General features: G+C 46.3%; 1 protein-coding gene across 4 annotated transcripts in view; it reads right to left on the bottom strand.

The window, feature by feature from the left end:
• The window catches only part of PLXNB3 (plexin B3), a 177,495-nt gene that overhangs the window by 116,686 nt on the left and 41,057 nt on the right, over positions 1–19,752 (bottom strand). Inside the window, exon 1 of one of the 4 annotated variants that reach the window (XM_068248384.1) lies at positions 6,122–6,187. The exons of the other annotated variants lie outside the window; for them this stretch is intronic. The gene's annotated coding sequence lies outside the window, so the exon portion shown is untranslated. Of the gene's footprint in view, positions 1–6,121; positions 6,188–19,752 lie in introns of those variants that run through there. 4 annotated transcript variants of the gene reach the window in all.

Below are 19,752 nucleotides of genomic sequence, written 5' to 3'. Positions count from 1 at the left end.
TAGCCCTGTCCATTTCCATCAGTTTTCTCTGACAAGAATAGGACTGTATACATTGTATTTGTGAACCCAGCAATATTTAAAGGGAATTTGAAGTGAAAATAAACTTATGATATAATGAATTGTATGTGTAGTACAGCTAAGAAATAGAACATTAGTAGCACAGAAACCAGTCTCATATTGTTTCCAGTACAGGAGGAGTTAAAGAGACACTGTATCACCAAAAAGATCCCCTGGGGGGTACTCATCTCGGGTGGGGGAAGCCTCAGGATCCACGCTGTCCTCTGTCCCACGGGGGTCTCGCTGCAGCCCTCCGAACAGCCGCCGACAGACCCGACTGTCAATTCAATATTTACCTTTGCTGGCTCCAGCGGGGGGCGCTGTGGCTGCTTTCGGCTCCGAAGTAGACGGAAATACCCGGTCTCAGTCGGGTCCACTCTACTGCGCAGGTGCCGGAGACTTGCGCCTGCGCAGTAGAGCAGACCTGACAGCGATCGGATATGTCCGCCTACTTCGGAGCCGCCAGTGCGCCTGCGCAGGAGCCGGGAAGGTAAACATTGACGTCGCCGCTGTACGGAGGGCTGCAGCGAGACCCCCGAGGGACGGAGGACGGCGTGGAAAGCCTCATTAGGATCCTGAGGCTTCCCCCACCCGAGGTGAGTACCCCCCAGGGGACGTTTTGATGTTACAGATTCTCTTTAACCACCCTGGTGGTATTGACGAGCTCAGCTCGTCCAGGAAAAACTTGCTGAAAGCGGTATTGACGAGCTGAGCTCGTCAATACTGCCAGGGAGATTTATTGTTTCTCTGCCCCGCCGGCTGCACTTTTCCCTCATCAGAGAGGTTTCCCGCCGCTACCGGCCACTACCAGCCAGCACAGAAGGGGACACCCTCCCCCCGCACAGAGGGGATCCCCGCACCAGCCACCCGCAGCACAGAAGGGGAATCCCGCATGCTGCTGAGCACATTCTCTGCTCCGATGGCTGCACAGGGATTCCCCAGGATGGCTGGATGCCTGTCAGCACGCTGTGGGTAGCGATCTGTGCTACCCACAGCGTGCAGAACTAGCATCCAGCCACCCTGGGGAATCCCTGTGCAGCCATCGGAGCAGAGAATGTGCTCAGCAGCATGCGGGATTCCCCTTCTGTGCTGCGGGTGGCTGGTGCGGGGATCCCCTCTGTGCGGGGGGAGGGTGTCCCCTTCTGTGCTGGCTGGTAGTGGCCGGTAGCGGCGGGGATCCTCTCTGTGGGGAGGGGGGGGGGGCATCCCCGTAATTTGCGTGCGGGTGACCCTGTAGTGTGTGTGGGGGGGGGGGGCGGGTATCCCCCCTATGGGGCGAGTCTTGGCCGGTCGGGGACACCCCCTTCTGTGCGGGGGGGGGGGGGAGGTGGGTGTCCCCTTCTATGAGAGCTGTGGGTGGCCTTTCCCTCCTCCCTCTCTGTCCCCCGTGCCCTCCTCACCCCCGATCCTGTGTCCCCCCCCATCCCGTGTCTCCCCCCTGTCAGTCAAAAGCCCTGCTTTACTCACCTGAGGGCTTTCTCCTGCGCTGGCCGAGATGCACACCCTCCATCTCCATCGCCGAAGTCCCGGTGACGTCACCAAGCCGCGTACAGTAATTACAGAGAACACGAGACTTCGCGATGGAGGAGGAAGTGCGCCGCTTCCGCCGCAGGAGCAAGCCCTCAGGTGAGTAGATCAGGGCTTCTGACGGGGGAGACACGGGATTGGGGGGGGGGGGCACGGGGGATCGGAAGGGATGGGGGGAAGAGGAGGGAGAGGCCACCCACAGCCCTCATAGATGGGGACACCCACCTCCCCCCACAACAGAAGGGGGTGTCCCCGACAGACCATGACTAGCCCCCATAGAAGGGGATATCCCCCACACACACAGAAGGGCCACCCAGCCACCTGCACGCACAGTATGGGGATCCCCCCCCCCCCCACAGAGGGGATCCCCACCGGCCACTACCAGCCAGCACAGAAGGGGAGCCCCCCCACAGAAGGGACACCCGGCCAGAGTCAGGGGGCAATGGGGGGGGGGGTGGGGGGGCAGAGGCACCCGCAAACCTGGCTCCCTATACATATGACTCCCTACACCTGGCTGCACATCTGTCTCCTATACACCTGGCAAACATCTGTCTCCTATACACCTGGCAAACATCTGTCTCCTATACACCTGGCAAACATCTTGCTCCCTATATACCTGGCAAAACATCTGGCTAAACTATTCCTGGCTAATACATCTGGCTAACTACACCTGGCTGCACATCTGGCTAACTATACATCTGGCTAACTATACCTGGCTATACATCTGGGTCTTATACTCACCATTGGCATGCTGATCCCTCGTCGCGTACCTCTGATAGCTTCCCCGGTGCCTTCTTCCATGTCCCTTGGCGGATTTTGCTTCTCCCTTGGAGATCACATGTCCCCCGTCGATCGGCGTTGATGGAACCAGTGTCACACAGCATCATCAAAATCTCGCAGCAAACACTTTTTTTTTAAAATTTAATTCAATACAATAACCTGTATTGAATTCAATACAAAAAAAAAAGATTGCAAAAAAAAAAATTGGTTGAAAATTATGGGAAATTAATTGAACCACTTTTTGCACGGAAATCCTGGGGAAATAGAACGCCAGGGTGGCTACGAAACTTCAGTTATCTATGCAAAAGAGCTTCTCTGAGCTCAGGCTACAGTGCTGTTTTCTGAGGCACTTATACTTAAAAGAAACAGTGACAGGCAGCTTCAGATAAAATTTTCACTGTAGGGAAGTTGAAAAGGTCATTAGCCCTGCTCTGTTTCATAGTACAAAATACAGTGTGGTTTGCACATTGCAAATATGATAGAATGATGCAGTGCTATAAAAAAAAGCGATATACCTGAAAATAAGAAAATGAGACTCTTTCCTTTGTTCTATTCATTATCTGTACTACACATACAATTCATTATATCATCTTAGGTTTGTTTTTTGTTTTTTTGCTTCACTGTCACTTTAACCACTTCACCCCAAAGTGGTTTTTTACCCTAAATGTAGCCATACACTGGTCGATTTGCCATCAGATCTGACCAACAGATAGATCCCTCTCTGATCGAATCTGATCAGAGAGGGATCGTATGGCTGCCTTTACTGCAAACAGATTGTGAATCGATTTCAGCCTGAAACCGATCACAATCTGTGGAGCTGCCGCCGCCCCCTTTCCCCGCATACATTACCTGCTCCGGCCGGCGCGTGTCCCCTGGTCTCCGCTGTCTTCTTCTCCGTGCTCGGCTCCTCCAGCTTCACTGAACTTCCTGCCGGGGAAGTTTAAACAGTACTCTACTGTTTAAACTTCCTGCCGGGACAGGAAGTTCAGTGAAGCTGGAGGAGCCGAGCACGGAGAAGGGACAGCGGAGACCAGGGGACACGTGCCGGCCGGAGCAGCCGCTAGCGTCGGGCATTCGAACGCCGCTATCGACGCACTCCCAACCCGCCAGCGATCGTGCGAAATCTTCCGCACGGACAGATCGACAAGGTCGATTGATTTCGGATGGAAATCGATCATTCTGTCAGCGTTTGCGCAACGATTTCACAGCAGATTCGATCACAGAAATCGAATCTGCTGTATATCGGCCGGAAAATCATTAGGAGTATGGGCCCCTTAACGGACAGGAGTGATTTTCACCTTTCATTGCTCATCCCTTTCATTTGCCAATAGCTTAATCACTGCTAATCACAATTAAATGATCTATATCTTGTTTTTTTCATCACCAATTAGGCTTTTTGGGGTTGATATTTGTTTCAGTAAGAGGCTCTAGCAGTACGTTTTTATAAGTCTGCTTGTCATTTAAGGTAGCCATACACTGGTAGATTTGCCATCAGATTCGAACAACAGATAGATCCCTCTCTGATCGAATCTGATCAGAGAGGGATCGTATGGCTACCTTTAATGCAAACAGATTGTGAACCGATTTCAGCCTGAAACCGATCACAATCTGTTGTGATGGTGCCGCCGCCGCTCCCCGCCCGCACACCCGCATACATTACCTGCTCCGCTGGTGCGACTGCCCCCGGTCACCGCTGCTCCTTCTCCGCTCTGGTCTCCAGGTCCGGCATGCTTTACTTCTTCCTGCCCAGCAGGAAGTTTAAACAGTAGAGCGCCCTCTACTGTTTAAACTTCCTGCTGGGCAGGAAGAAGTGAAGCATGCCGGAGACCAGAGCGGAGACGAAGCAGCGGTGACCGGGGGCAGTCGCGCCGGCGGAGCAGGTAATGTATGCGGGCTCTATTGCGTCGGTCGTCGGGCACTCGAACGCCGCTAGCGACGCGCTCCCTACCCGCGGGCGATTGACGGGATCGGACGAAATTGATCGAAATTCGGCGTGTAGCGGGAACGATGTGACAGCAGATTCGATCCCAGTGATCGAATCTGCTGTCGAGTTGGCGGGAATCGGCCTAGTGCATGGCCAGCTTAAGTGGTTAAGCTGTATTCCCACCTGAGCTGAGAAAGGATTTTTTTTTTCCACGCCGTTCTCTGTTCACTGCAAAACTGACACATTAAAGCACGCCTGAACAGACAGGAACATGGAGGCTGACATATTTATTTCCATTTAATCAATGCACATTACTTGGCTGCCCTTCCTAGCCACCGTCTCCAATACCCTTAGCCATAGACCCTGAAAAAGCCTGTAAATCAGGTGTTTCTGACTAAAGTCTGACAATATAAGCCGTATGCTTGTTTCAGGTGTTTAATGCTGACACTACTGCAGCCAAAGATCAGCAGGACTGCCAGGCAACTTGAATTGTTTTAAAATAAATAAAATATGGCAGCCTCCATATCCCTCTCAGTTCAGGTGTCCTTTAAGGCAGAGTTCCCCGACCCTGTCCTCAAGGCCCATCAACAGTGCATGTTTTGCATAAAACCACAAACATTCACAGGTGGGGTAATTAGTGTTTCAGCAGAACTGGTTAACCACCTCTGTCGATATCCACAAAACATGCACTGTTGGTGACCCTTGAGGAAAGGGTTGGGGAACTCCGCTACAAGAGTAAAAGCAAATCTGGTCTGGAACATTTTTATTTTACCATAATGTCTGCTATCGGAAGGCAAAAGTTTCCAAATCTCTCCTGGTTAATATCAGAACACTGATATGAGATACGCAAACCTGCAATGAGAACTTGTTAAATAAATCTAGGCTGTCTTGTGTTTAAAAGGAACCTAAAGTGAGATGGGTATGGAGTCTGCATTTTTTAAAACTAAATAAATATGGCAGATTGCCTGCCTATCCTGCTGATCCTCTGCCTCTAATACTTTTAGCCATAGACCCTGAACAAGCATGCAGATCAGATATTTCTGAGAAAAATCTGACAAGATTTGCCATATGCTTGTTTCGGTGTGTGATTCAGATACTACTGACGCCAGTAAGTTCAGCAGGGCTGCAAGGCAACTGGTATTTTTTTTTTAAAGGAAATAAATATGGCAGCCTTCATATACTTCTCGCTTCAGGTTCCCTTTAAGGTAAATGCTAGCCCAGGGCAATACAATCGTTGCCGTGTTCTGATATGACGCAGGAAGACAGTTGCAAATTTTTGCCACCTAATAAAGTTGAAAGAAAAATCCAGGTGAAGATTTCTGGATTACTTTTGTCCTCCAACCTGAGTAAGATTAACCCCTCCCTGTACCATGAAACCAATACTGACCAACTCTACAGAGCTACACAGCCAATGGGCAATTACCTGGCCTCTCACCATTTCAACTCTGTCTACTGCTGAAAAGGAAAGCCTAGATTCCCTAACTGTGAAGTGCTCGCTGGCTTCCACAATGGATACCATGGTTCCTGGATTCTAAAGCCTTTTGTCCACCGCTGAATCAAAAACATAAAAAGAAAAAGAAAAAAAGAAAAACTAAACAAAAAGCAAGCTAACAATGATACTCCTAGTGACACAAAACTACTGAAAAAGTGTAATAACACACCACTAAGGCATGCAGGAAGAGTGACTTGGCAGGCCAGCAGCTAGTATTCTGTGCTGTGGGATTAGACAGTATCAGCTGAACTTCAGTTTTAGTCCTGTCAGCGATGATTAGTGTACAATATACTGCCGCTGCCACAGAATACAGACAGGAAGGAGGTGGTACAGGTACTCACAATCCAGTACGGCTAATGCTGATGGTTTGTCCCCGTCTCTACGCATCCCATAATGACAGCTCAGGAACAATAGGCAGATGTGTGTATGAGGGGACCAGGGGATACCCAGGGGGGGTCTGACACATGAAGAGAGAGCGGAAACTGCAGACAGCTCTATTATTGGACGGTTTGACTCCCCTCACCCCCCCCCCCCCCCCTCACCCCTCCTCTTGGAGTTACACTGACATCTGCCACATGGGGAATACTGGTGACATCCCTACACAGAGCTCTGCTGTGCAATCCCAGCTCTGTAACTCCTTCTATACCAGCATCCTCACAGAACCCCCCCAACACAGACCACTGATGAGAGAGGCATTAGGCCAAATTCCAGTATGAAGAGCCGGCAGAAGCAATCTGCATAAGAATGATGAATTATTCCCAGTGTCAGAGGCTGCACTTCCAGCTCCTAACAAGGTCCCTCTGTCCCGGGGAGGCAGCTACTGTAGCTCACACGCACACATCCCCTGGGGACAGGCGATGACAGAAGCCTGTGACATCATCTCCCCCAACCACAACTACCACCAGTAACTTGCTGCCTTCAATTAGAGGACCTTTTAATGTGTCTGAGCCACCTGATCAATCGCTGTGTCTCCACTACTTAGTACCCACCACCTGATCACTTCTTTCTGAGGAGGTTTCATCAAAGCATCAGTGATCTACTGAATTAAGGCTGCCCATCGACATGAGAGAATCGCTGTCCAGGGCAGTCTGTCAGAATTAAAGGATAATTATTGTTATGCTAAATACATGTCTATAGGTCATGTGTATGTTTTTACAGCTCATTAACTAGTTTGGTTAGAAAACCAACTCGAACTCAGTTTTGGCGCCTATTCACAAAAGCCATTTTCTACATCTGGAAATTGCGTGGGGAGAGGCCACTACATTCATAGGGACTGTTCATTGTTGCAAGTTAAAAGGAAATGCTAATTAAAAGGGCCTTAGAGTCGGTACAAAAATCATCCAACTCCTCAGTTTATGAAACCTCCAACTCCAGGTAACCAAAATTGCTCAGACTCCACAGGCCTTGCAAGGCTATGAAGTGGGTACAAAAATCTCCCGTTTATGAAACCTCAGACACCAGGTACCCAAAAATTACTCCGACTCCACGGCCCTGATTCAGGCCCAGTGCACACCACAAAGCGCTAGCGTAAAAGCAAACGCTTAGCGCTTTTTGAAGTGATTTTTAAGGTAATTCTAGGCATGTGCCTAGCGATTTTCTAAACATGCCCAGCGTTTTTTGGAGCTTTTTTTGTGTAGCGTTTTTTAGATTTTGTTACAGTAGAGCTGTAAATGAACAGCTTCTGCAACAAAAACGCTTGGAAAATTAATCTGATCTAGCGCTTTTCCACTTTCCTATACTTAACATTGAAGCTGAATCGCCTCCGAAATCAGCAAAAATGCTGCAGGACCTGCGTTTGTGGAAAAAAACGAATCGCTCTGGTGTGCACCATCTCATTGAAATACATTAGCCAAAGGCTTTTCAAAGCACAAGTGTTTTTAAAAACACCCAGCCAGAACCGCTCTTGGTGTGCACCAGCTCTGAAATGTATTTTTACCATGGATTTTAGCTTCCTACTTTGGAATAAAGATATAACTGCGTTATATATCTTTGTAAGATGGCATACTTTGATCTGTGCCTGCGGTACAACGTCAGGTCTCATGGTATGGGTCAGGACTCGGGATGATCAATGAGATGCAAATTCTTCTGAGTTGATGCAAATGTAGTCAATTTGTATGCAAATGTTTGCAGTTTGGAAATAGACCAATCCATTTAAACCCAGGTTTAAAATTGATTGGTCCATTTTCAAGCTGCATATATTTGCATAAACTCTGATGAATTTGCATCTCATTGATCATCCCTAGTCAGGACATGTTCTCCCTGTATTTTTGTGTGGGTTTTCTCTGGGCACTCAAATATCTTCCCACAACTCAAAAACAAACTGATAAGAAGAACTGGCAATATCAAAAAATGAAAAAGGCTTAAAAAGTGAAACTTTCTATCCTGCTCCAACAGACTAGCCACACCACGAACTACTGGGGACAAATAAAGGACTACTTAAGTTACTGAAATGGTTAAAGTGAACCAGAGACGAAGCATCCTCATTTATTTTACCATATATATCAGTGGGAATATTAGAGAAAACACCTACCCTGCTCTCTGTTTCATTATTTACTGTTCAGATTGCTTCTAATCAGCCCAGATAAAATCCCTGACTGAGCATTCAGTCTGGCGTTGCTATAATGACTCAGCTATAATGATTCCTGAGCAGAGCCACAAGGGGGCAGGCTTGAGCTTGAAAAGCCAGCACAGAAGACAGACTTCGCTATAAAGATTCCAGAACAAAGCCAGACTGAATGCTCAGTCAGGGATTTTATCAGGGGTGATCAGAAGCAATCTGAACAGTAAATAAATAATGAAACAGAGAGCAGGGTAGGTGTTTTCTCTAATGTTCCCATTGATATATATGCTAAAATACATAAGGGTGCTTTGTCTCTGGTTCCCTTTAAGAAACTGTGTTTCACATTACCCGGAAGTTGTAAGGGGTTGTTCACACTACAAGTGCTTTTGAAGCGCTAGTGATTTTGAAAAGCTCTTGCTAATGCAATGCTATGGGGGATTTTTACAAAATCACATCGCTCTGGTGAGAACACATACATAGGATAACATTAGCAGGAGCTTTTAAAATCACAAAGCATTTAGAAAAGCTTTTGCAGTGTGAACAAGCCCTTATCCGCACTGGAGACTGTTGCACTAGCATTTCCTCGGACCTGTCCTTTAAAGGGAATCTAAGGTGAGAAGCACATGGAGGCTGTCATATTTGTGTCCGTTTAAAAAATATCAGTTGCCTGGCAGTCCCGCTGATCTTTCTTCCATAAGTAATGTCTGAATTATATGCCTGAAACAAGCATGTGGCAAATCTCGCCAGACTACTTGAGCACCTGATTTGCAAGCTTATTTAGGGTCAGTGGGCAGATGAGGACAAGCCAGGCAATGTGCATTGTTTAAATAAATATGTCAGCCTTCCTATCCCTCTCACTTCAAGTTCACTTTAAGGACATTTAAAAAAAAAAATGCTGTTAGAAGTTGCATTAAAATAGTTTTGAATAGCTAGTTGACATCATTTTAATCCCACTGCACTATTCTGGTCCTGCTTGATGGGAGGGGTTCATATTGCTTCCTACACTAACTGCTTGTTGGGACACAGGACTACATTTCCCACAATCTCTAGCAGTGGATGTTGGCAGCTAACACCCCTCTGAACCGCAATTAAAGGACCACTATCGGGAAAAAAATGTAAAATGTAAAATAAATGTAAACACATACAAATAAGAAGTACATTTCTTGCAGAGTAAAATGAGCCATAAATGACTTTTCTCCTATGTTGCTGTCACTTACAGTAGGTAGTAGAAATATGACATTACTGACAGGTTTTGGGCTAATCCATCTCTCCCTAGGGGATTCTCAGCATGGCCTTTATTCTTTATAAAGACACTCCCTGAAAAGGATTTATACAAGGATCAGTGTTCTCCCCAGGCTCTTTTAGGCGGGTGCTCCACCCGGCTATTTTTGGTGACCACCCGGCTGTTATCTGCTCATCTCCTCCTCTGCATCAAGCAGAGAAGTGCCAACCCTGCATTCTCTCATCTCACCCCATCCGGCTATTTTTTCATGTCACCCGGCTACTTTTTCATACAACCCGGCTGGAAAAAAATTCTGGGGAGAACACCGATGATGCTGCTTTTGAAAATAAATAAAACTCTGAGAGCCTCCCTTCAGAAGATGGGCTAGACCAAAACCCGTCGGCTCTGTCAGATTACTACTACCTACTGTAAGTGACAGCAACATAGGAGAACAGTCATTTGTCTCATTTTACTCCAGGAAAAATTTACATCTTATACTTCTTATTTGTATACGTTTACATGTACTTTAAATTTTACGATTTTCGCGATAGTGGTCCTTTAAGCTTACAGATCATCACAACAGTGACAAGATTAAAGTGAATCTGAACTGAGTAAAATTATTTAAAATAAACACGACATACCTGCAAATGAATATTACAGACATACCTCGCCGTCAGTTCCTCTCAGAAACTCACCATTTTCTTCTAACAAGGATTCCTTCCAGTTCTGACAAGATTTTGTCAGAACTGAAACACATCAGTTGCTGTCAGTTATAAATCGGTTGCTGTCCGTTATAGCTGAAAGGACAACTGATGTGCAAGGTAATGTCTTTGTTTCAACTATGGTTCAAATGGGTGATATTACAGTATACAGTGTGCTGACCAGGAAGCTGTTATGAGGGCCATCAATATTTTTAAAATGGAGGATGGAGAATTTCATTGATCACAGTGGACAAACAGGACACAGGAGAGGAGAAAGAGATTGAGGAGTAGACTACACGCAGGAAAGCGTGACGTGTGTATGTTTATTTGGACTTTTAATTTCCAGTTCAGGTTTGCTTTAAAGGAAGCATCAGGGAAATAAAAAAAAGAGCTTTACTTACTCGGGGCTTCCTCCAGCCACTGGCAGCCGACATGCCCCTCACCGCAGCCTCGTTGCCCCCTCTGTTTCAGATGCTGACCTCTCCATGTCGGCATCTACTGCACCTGCGCCGCTGTCAATCATGCTCATGGTGTCTGGAGCGTTCCGCGCAGGCACAGAACTACTGCGCAGAATGCTCCAGAGCACATGAGCATGATTGACAGCAGCGCTTACCTGGCGACCTGGCGAGGTCGCATCTGAAACAGAGGGGACACAGAGGCTGTGGTAAAGGACATGTTGGCTGCCAGGGGCTGGAGGAAGCGCCGGCAAGTAAAGCTCTTTTTTTTTTCCCCTGATGGTTCCTTTGAAGTAAACATGAACTGGAAATTTAAAGTCCAAATAAATATGCACACATACACACATAATATACATACGCTTTCTTTAAGGTCATAGAAATTATTTCTGTTATCCCAATACAGGAAGTGGGGATAGATTTAATTTTTCAGCAATTCCTACAGGAAAAAACAAGATATGACAAACATGCAAAAATACCACTACATCTCCATTTTACAGATATAGGAGCACAACAGATATATCTATATCTATATTATATACACACACACACACACACACACATATTATACACACACATACACACTTATATACTCCAGGTAGGCAGGTATGTTTATTTTATTTTGTTTCTGCTCCATGTTTCTCTTTATAAATAAAGTTTTTGGTTTATTTGTTTGTTTGTTTCTCGTCGGCCACAAGCGCGCAGCTTGGTACAGAGCCAGCAATTCAGACAAGTGGGAGGCAGTGACTGGCAGCTCGAGTACATACTGCACCCACTTCTCTGCCAGGCTGCCCAGACCGGGTCACAAGGGAAGTTTTCCCACACGGCAGATCCAGGCAGCAGGTGATGATGAAAGCATTTATCATGCTGACACACACTAATCCTGACCAAAACAAAGATTTATCTACACTAGAACTGCAGCAGTGTGGAAAATTAGTGTATGAGGGCAGGTGACCTGATTCTGCAACCACGGCAGGCCACAGGTAAAGGCGGGGGAGGGAGCACTGGGACAATTAACTACCTGTAGGCCATAGTGAGGATGTCACGTAATCCTCCAGGGAGTGGTGTCCCAAGAGGAGATGCAGATGTTGAGGCCACATTAGGGCTCTTCAACAATGGATTGCTCCAGTCACTGCATTAGTGCTTTACTGGTGGTAATGATCACCTCAGGTTTAGGGCCAACCTGTGTCACTGCTCTGCCTACCCCTCTGCTCTACTGTAGTTACATAGGAATTGGTATAGAACTACAAAAAATGGCTGTCTTAGTGTATACTCAGAATATACTAGAAAATGTCAGCCTTTTTTCTGTAGTCCTATAGCAATTACTGTAGGACTATGGAAAATGGCCACAGAAGTCCAGTCCCAGTGGAGGGGGAGGAAGAACAGAGACATGGGCCTGAGAGAAGGTTAGCCACTTATGCCAGCAATAGCCGCTATGCCAGCAGTAGCCACTATGCCAGCAGTAGCCACTCATTAGCAGCCGCCAGTACATCAGCAATGGCAGCCACTCATTAGCAGATGCCACTATGCTAGCAGCAGCCACTTACTAGCAGCCACCACGGCACACTGAAGGGGACATACTGACTGCACACATGGTTTATTTCCTGTGGAAAGGTTTTATTTGACAAAGCTATAATAGGGGCAATCAGAAAAAGATGTGTTTCCTTTTGCTAGTTCGACCCCTAGTTATCTCAAGACCGGTGATATGGTCCTTGGTCCAAAAACTTTGGACAACCCCGACATATGGTGACGTCATCCCAGACTAGACCCGGCAATGGTGCCCCTAGTAGCAAGCCCAAATGTGCCCATCTAATACTTAAATTACATGGTGCAGCGGTGGAGTAGGGGGCCAGAGGCAATTTTTTTTCTGGCAACATCACCTCTAGTGACAACAACGGTTTCCTATGTCTGACATTGGGCCTATAGTGGAAAATGCAAAAGACGGACTTTACTTTTTGACTAGTATTTTGATTGGTGAGTATCGATCAGCTGGCTCAGCCTCTATTTAAAATATCCTGTCCACACACAGAACAGAGACATCCTCATTATCACTTGAAGATCTTCTGTTCCTGGACCAAGGTTTTATGTGGTGGATGCAGAGAAGCAATTACAAGTTAGAAGGCGATGGACTGTCTTTCCCACACAGAAGCAGCTTTCCATCTTGGCAAAGACCCTGACCTCCCCCACCCACCCTCACGCCTCGGAGCTCAGTGCCAGCACAGCCTTTGAAAGCCCCTCTTTGTTTCGGAGATCTCTGATAAGGTCTCTCTGGAACAAAAAGGATTCTTCCCTCTAACCATAATTGGGACATCTTAATAATGACTCATTAAAGACGACCGCTAAAGGGTGTCCATGATCTACGAACAAGAATACTATCAGCGATGGTACTCTCTTTCAAGTGTACCTGTCTTTTCAGCCTCATACAGACTACAGCTTCCTGCTGCCGAAAGTGTCCTTCCATGATCATGTTGGATAACTGTTTACCCTACAAAGCACTGTACAAACTTGCAGGCTGGGCTCACTCCTCACACTAAACACCAGGGAACTGTATATGGGTGGAGAACCACTAGCAGCCAGGGAACTGTATAGGGGATGGAGGAGGCATTAAGACACCAGGGAACTGTATAGGGGAGGAAGGGAGTGCCACTAAACACCATATAACTGTTGGGGGGGGGGGGGGGGGCGGGGCGCATTAGGAACTGTATAGGGTAGAGACCGGGGGTGGGGGGGGGCATTAAACACCAGGGAACTTTATAAGAGAGGTAGTTGGCCACTAGACATTGATGTTGGCCAGCAACTTGGCCCCAGTGTTGAATTTCGGCCCACTTTGTATTTCAGTTGGACACCCCTGCTTTAGACTGATGGGGGAGGGCAGGGGCAGGCAGTTGCAGATTGCTAAGCAGATATGAATTGGTATCCCTCTTTTTAATTAGCAAAACCACCTTTTATGCATAATTCCAATACATAAAAACAGATGTGGCTGATATTGGGCTGTTGGTACTCTGCACTGTTGTAGTACCTTCTTTTTCCCATTTCCCTCCTCCTTTGTCTACAGAGCTGCTGCTGCTGTTTGTAGATCATATTTAGCTGTCATGGGTCACTGCACTCCAGGAAAGTTTAAACCTGCAGCATTATTCATGCGAGTCCCTGAGCAGCTCGGGGCAGGCCCCAGGGATAGGCCCGCTCTCCCCTCCTATTGTCTAGGCCACTGTTCTGGCTTCATCCACACTCAGTTTGGTACCTTCCTCTGCAGACATCAGAAGATTTGGGGGGGGGGGGGGGTCACTGACACTCCAGTACACAGCAGGAATCTGTCTGTGGAGAGCTGGGGTGGGGGTCTGCATGAAATGATTGTGTAAAGCAAACAGTCATATTAGAGACAGGGCTTTGCAGGCTAATCCTTGTAATCACCAGCTCAGAGCAGAGCAAGGAGGGATGAGCTAACCCCTTCACTGCCAGGCCATGGGAGTGGCTGCGGAAACCCTGAGAAACTGAAGGTCACTGGCACCCAAGGAAAGTTGATCTATTATAAAACTAAACAGAACGCATGGAAATCAGGGCTCTTTATGGAGGCATGGGGGAGTTAACGGAAGTTTGGGTAATATTAATTTATTCGGTTCAGCAGTAAAGGCTGTACCCACTACGCAAATTCTACGACGGCGATTTTTGAGCAACAAGCATCTTTTCCACAATCTCGCAACGTGGGTACAGACGTGCGATTGCGATAATTTGGCAACGTGCGGTGATAATGAGCGCCACAGCGGTGTGGATCTTTATAGGGAACCTAAACTGAGTAAAATTATTTTAAATAAACACATGAGGTAACTTCAAATGAATATTACATACTTACCTCACTGTCAGTTCCTCTCAGAAGCTCACCATTTTCTTCTTACAGTGATCACATCCAATTCTGACAATATTTTGTCAGAACAAATACACCAGTTTCTGTCAGTTATATATCAGCTGCTGTCTGCTACAACTGAATGTGCAAGATAATGTCCATTCTTCCCTATGGCTCAAGTGGGCGATATTACAGTTTAACAGTGTGCCGACCAGGAAGCTGTTATGGTGGCCACTTTCAAAATGGAGGACAGAGAATTCCATTGATCACAGTGGAATAACAGGATGCAGGAGAGGAGAAAGAGATCGATGAGTAGACTACACTGGAGGCAAGTATGACCTGTGTATGGTTATTTTGACTTTTAATTTTCAGTTCAAGTTCTCTTTAAGATCCCCGACAACTCCCCGCAAAGTACAGCGGTAGCTTGACTTCCTGCTTTTGCCTGTCATGTGCCGTCGCATGTACCCGTCTGCTCGGAGAACTCTCGTCGCCGAGTGATGTTGCTAGGATCCAGGTCTTCAGGTGAGTATTATATTTCAAATTCATTTTTAAAATCTCTTTGATTTTGATGTTTTATTCAGGTAAATAAATATCTGTGACTATTTTATATCTACGATTTGTCGTCAATAGGTGGTGCTCCACCTGAAACCAAGAAAAATGGCTGTGATTTGCAGCAGTGACTGGGAGATGGAATGAAAGCTTGCAGGCTGAGTCACACAGGACTGGCACATCTTTCTCCCTTGCAGCTGAAAAAAACAGGCAGGTGGCTTTGCTGCTGGTTTTTTTCATATTGCTTAACAAGAGATTTTGCAAAAGGAGTGACATGGCTGCACCCTAAATTAAATCAGATGTTGCAAATTTTGCACCCAACCAAATAAGAGTCCACAGAGCAGTTTGCCGTAAAAACTGTGAGAAAAACAAACTAATGCTATGTATACACACACTGGATTAAATGACAACTGAAGAGAAAGGTATGGAGGCTGCCATATTTATTTCCTTTGAAACAATACCAGTTGCCTGGCAGCCATGCTGATCTACTGACAGTAAAGCGGAATATACTTACCACGCTACGGAGGAAGATGGCCCAAGCGACGTCCCTTGACGACGAGCGTTCTACGATCCATCCTCCAGACCAGCGGGTACATGCGAGGTCACACGAAGTCAAACGATCACGGTACTTTGTGCGGAGTCGTTGGGGATCTTAAAGATCTGATCTGCCATGACCGTCATTATCGCCATGTGTCACTAAACATCGTGCCTTTATCCATGTTGCAAGATCGCTCAAGAAAAAAAAATTGCCGGTCGTCAGAAAAATTGTGTAGTGAGTACAGGCCTTATTACTTTTATCCATAGACCCTGAACAGGTATGCAGATCACAGGTTTGACTTAAATTGAACTTCATCCAAATCAGTACTGGATACTCCCTTTTCCCAAGAGAATTCTATTCCTTTTCACAAACGGATCATCAGGGGGCTCTGTATGGCTGATATTGTGGGGAAACCCCTCCCACAGTGTGTTGTCAGGACCATGGTTCTGACATCACATTGTGGGGGCCTTGTTGCATTGTGGGAAATAACAGCTGCTTCCAACTTCCAAAAAAGCAAGCAGCATCTCCTCCCACTGACATAACCTGCCAGCAGTATAAATGTCAGAATGTAAATCAGGGAGAGGAAAGATTTTACAATGAGCAAACATTGACTAAATCATTTATACATAATTGTAAAAATTAAGCTTTTTTCTTACATTATTTTCACTGGAGTTCCTGCTAAGTTTGATTGCATTTGCCGCATGCTGGTTACAGGTGTGGGATTCAGACACTACTGATGTCTAAAAAGTCAGCAGGAAAGCCAGGCCACTGGTATGGTTTAAAAGGAAATAAATATGCCAGCTTCCATATCCCTGCCATACTTGTGTCTTTACCATATTTTTTGGCAGTATTAATATAGCACTGTAATCTTCTGCAGGACTTGGTCATGGTGCTTTAGAGTTTTCAGAGAATTTTACAATGTAAAGTCTTGTGCATATGCTAGAGGGTTCTTGGACAAGCCGGCCGGTCAAAGGCGCCTCTGCTGTTAATCCAGCGTATGTATGGCGGTTTCAATGCATAGCTGAGAGATCCGGAAAGCCAGATCATCTAGGCTGACTGTACACTGTTCTCCTCCTTGCCCCTCCATTTCAAATCTGCCCAGTTGCGCGCCACTATCCTTTCTCCGCCCTCCATAGCAACAGAATATATATAGGTTAGGGATGCATTTGTACAGAACTCAGCCCAGAGCTGTCAGCCAAGGGTCCAAGTCCGGATTCCTGCAGGTGACAGGAATGTGTGTGTATGCCCCTTAATCCTTACCATAGTTATAGTCCAATGCCTCTACCATAGTCTAAGGTCAACTTTTTGCGGGTACCAATTATTTTTCCCAAAAATTTTTGAGACTGCAATGCATAGCTGCATCAAAAAAGTAGGGCGGGTGGTGGTCAACACAGAATGTGAGACAAGACAGTACAGAACATTAATCCTGGTGGACTCAAAGCCCCAGAGCTGCAGTAGCAGTGTTAGGGAGTCTTGCCCAAGGACTCCTTAGGGCCTGTTCAGACTATCTGCGTATGAAGAATGCGTTTAAAATCAAAGAAACGCAAGTTGAAAAACGCATGCGTTTTTCTTGCGTTCTAATGTGTATTCTATTGCGTTTTGCACAAACATGTGACCCAGGGGGAAAAAAAGAATTATGGGAACCGCAGAGGAAAACTGACGCTAAAAACGCAATAGTACGCGTTTTTGGTACGCGTCCATAGACTTTCATTGCGTCCGTTTCTATGCGGGACGGACAGAACTGCGTGCAGCAATGCGGATGAGAAACGTATGCGTCTCATACGCATACATGTGAACTAGCCCATTCAAAAGCATTAGGAGCCGTTTCTATGCGTTTTTGGTACCCGTACGTGTTCCCTGAAAACGTCTAGGAACGCGCATAGTCTGAACAGGCCCTTACTGAATAGATGCTGGCTTACTGAACAGGAAGAGCAAAGATTCGAACCCTGGTCTCCTGTGTCAGCCCTTAACCATTACACTTTCCAGCCACAGCTTGTATTACATGAATGCCTTTGACCATGCCACGAGACCCACATTTGGTGCTCCTCCAGTTGACCAGGATGGCTTTATACTGTGACACAGCTACACAAAGAAGACTGGGAAATTTCTCTACCTGACATCTGTGCTTGTGACCGTGGTGATATGTTGCAGTTCAGCACATTTTGTTTCAGCTTGTCACTGAACATGAGAGTTAGTAACAGTGTCCACCATCCCCCAGATCGCAGCCATGACCTCTTGTTCTGGTTTCTCGATAGTTTATGAGAACGTAGAGTATTTAAACTGATACATCGCATCAGGCTCGCCCCGTGTCACAAGAAACATGCACCAGCCCACACCCTCCCAGGCTTGTGACTCGGCCGGTTTCACATTATACGGAGCAGTTATAAAAGCAACGAATGGAAGGGAGACACAGTTTAATGTTTTATAGATGTACATGTGACAAAGCCAAAGCTAGTCTCACTGGTCTTATTAGTGTTCAATAATATTGTGAAGTTCTTGTTTCTACATACAGGTATTACCGTGGATAGCTCTCAGTGCAAGCTAAAGCTACCTGTAAAATGGAGACTTCTCTTCAAGATTGGACTTGTCGACATTCAAAACCCTACACAATTTGGGCTCTGGATACATGAAGGACTTGCTAACATTGCACCACAACTCTCACAGCGTCAGATCAGCAGGATCCATAAACTTGGTCACTCCCAGAAAGCACCTCAAAACCTTTGGAGCCAGAGCCTTCTGTCATGCTGCCCCTACCCTTTGGAATTTGCTACCACACCTAGTAAAGCAGCACCATCCCTGAAGTTATTCAAATCCAGGCTGAGAAGCCACCTGTTCAGCCTAGCATTTGTGGAGAATTCTTCCCCTGCACCAAACTTCACAAATCAACCAATTACTGGTCTGAGCCATGCTTATGCGCTTTGATTCCTACAAGAGAAATACGCTTTACAAATGTTTTTAGTTTGTAGTTGTTGATAGTTTGTTAAAAGATGCCTCTAATGTTGACTCCATCTCGAAATACTCTCCATACTTGGGACCCCGAGCTACAGCGTTATTTAGGAAACGCTATTAAAGGACCACTATCATGAAAAAAATATGTAAAATTTAAAGTAAACCCAAACCAAATAAGAATAAAAATAAATTCCTGCTGAAATCTATTGGAAATTGCTGTGTAGTGTGTGGGCAGGCAATAGATCCCAGTGTTCTCCTCAGGCCCCTTTAGCTGGGTGCTAATTCTGGTGAGCACCCGGCTGTCATTGTCTCTCTTCCTTATCCCCCTCCTATGCTGTGCTGTAAGCAGAGTTGCGCACCAAATTGAATCTCTTGTGGTGGTGGCCGAGACCACGCTACTCCTCCTCTTCAAACCTGACGCTGTGTGTACATCGGTAGCTGTACGGAGGTATGAGGCTTCACAGCATCAGCCAGCTCTGGGGCACTGGGCAATTGCCCGGTTTTCCCCTATGGAAGCACTGGCCCTGTATTTCCCCATCCTGCCACACCTGGCTGGAAGAAAATTCTCAGGGGAAAATACTGGATCCTTCTCTGATCAGATTCAAGTGATGTATGGTCATCTTAAAATAGGAACCTAAACTGAGAAGGATATGGATTTTTCTCTTTAAAATAATACCAGTTGCCGGACTCTCCTGCTGATCCTGTGTCTCTAATACTTTTAGCCACAGCCCCTCAACAAGCATGCAGATCAGGTGCTCTAACTGAAGTCAGACTGGATTAGCTGCATGCTTGTTTCAGGTGTGGGATTCAGCCACTACTGCAGCCAAGGAGATCAGCAGGACTGTCAGGCTGGTATTGTTTAAAAGGAAACATCCATATCCCTCTCAGTTAAGGGGCCCATACACTGGTCGATTTCAGCCATCGATATATCGATTCTATGGAATCGATTGCAAAACGATTCTATCAAATCTATCGGAGGCCGATTTCGATCTATTTCAATTGATTTGATCTATCTGACAGGATGGAAAATCTAGGTCTATCAGCTGCTGGCAGCAGATCGATGGCCCATAGAGTTGCATTGGATCTAATGGCCCAATAATGCATTTAAGGTGGCCATACACTCGTTAGATTAGCAGCAGATAGATCATCAGATAGATTTC

Source organism: Hyperolius riggenbachi, chromosome 8, assembly GCF_040937935.1.
Source record: "Hyperolius riggenbachi isolate aHypRig1 chromosome 8, aHypRig1.pri, whole genome shotgun sequence".
Lineage (NCBI taxonomy): Eukaryota > Metazoa > Chordata > Amphibia > Anura > Hyperoliidae > Hyperolius > Hyperolius riggenbachi.
This window is presented reverse-complemented; position numbering and strand designations above follow the sequence as displayed.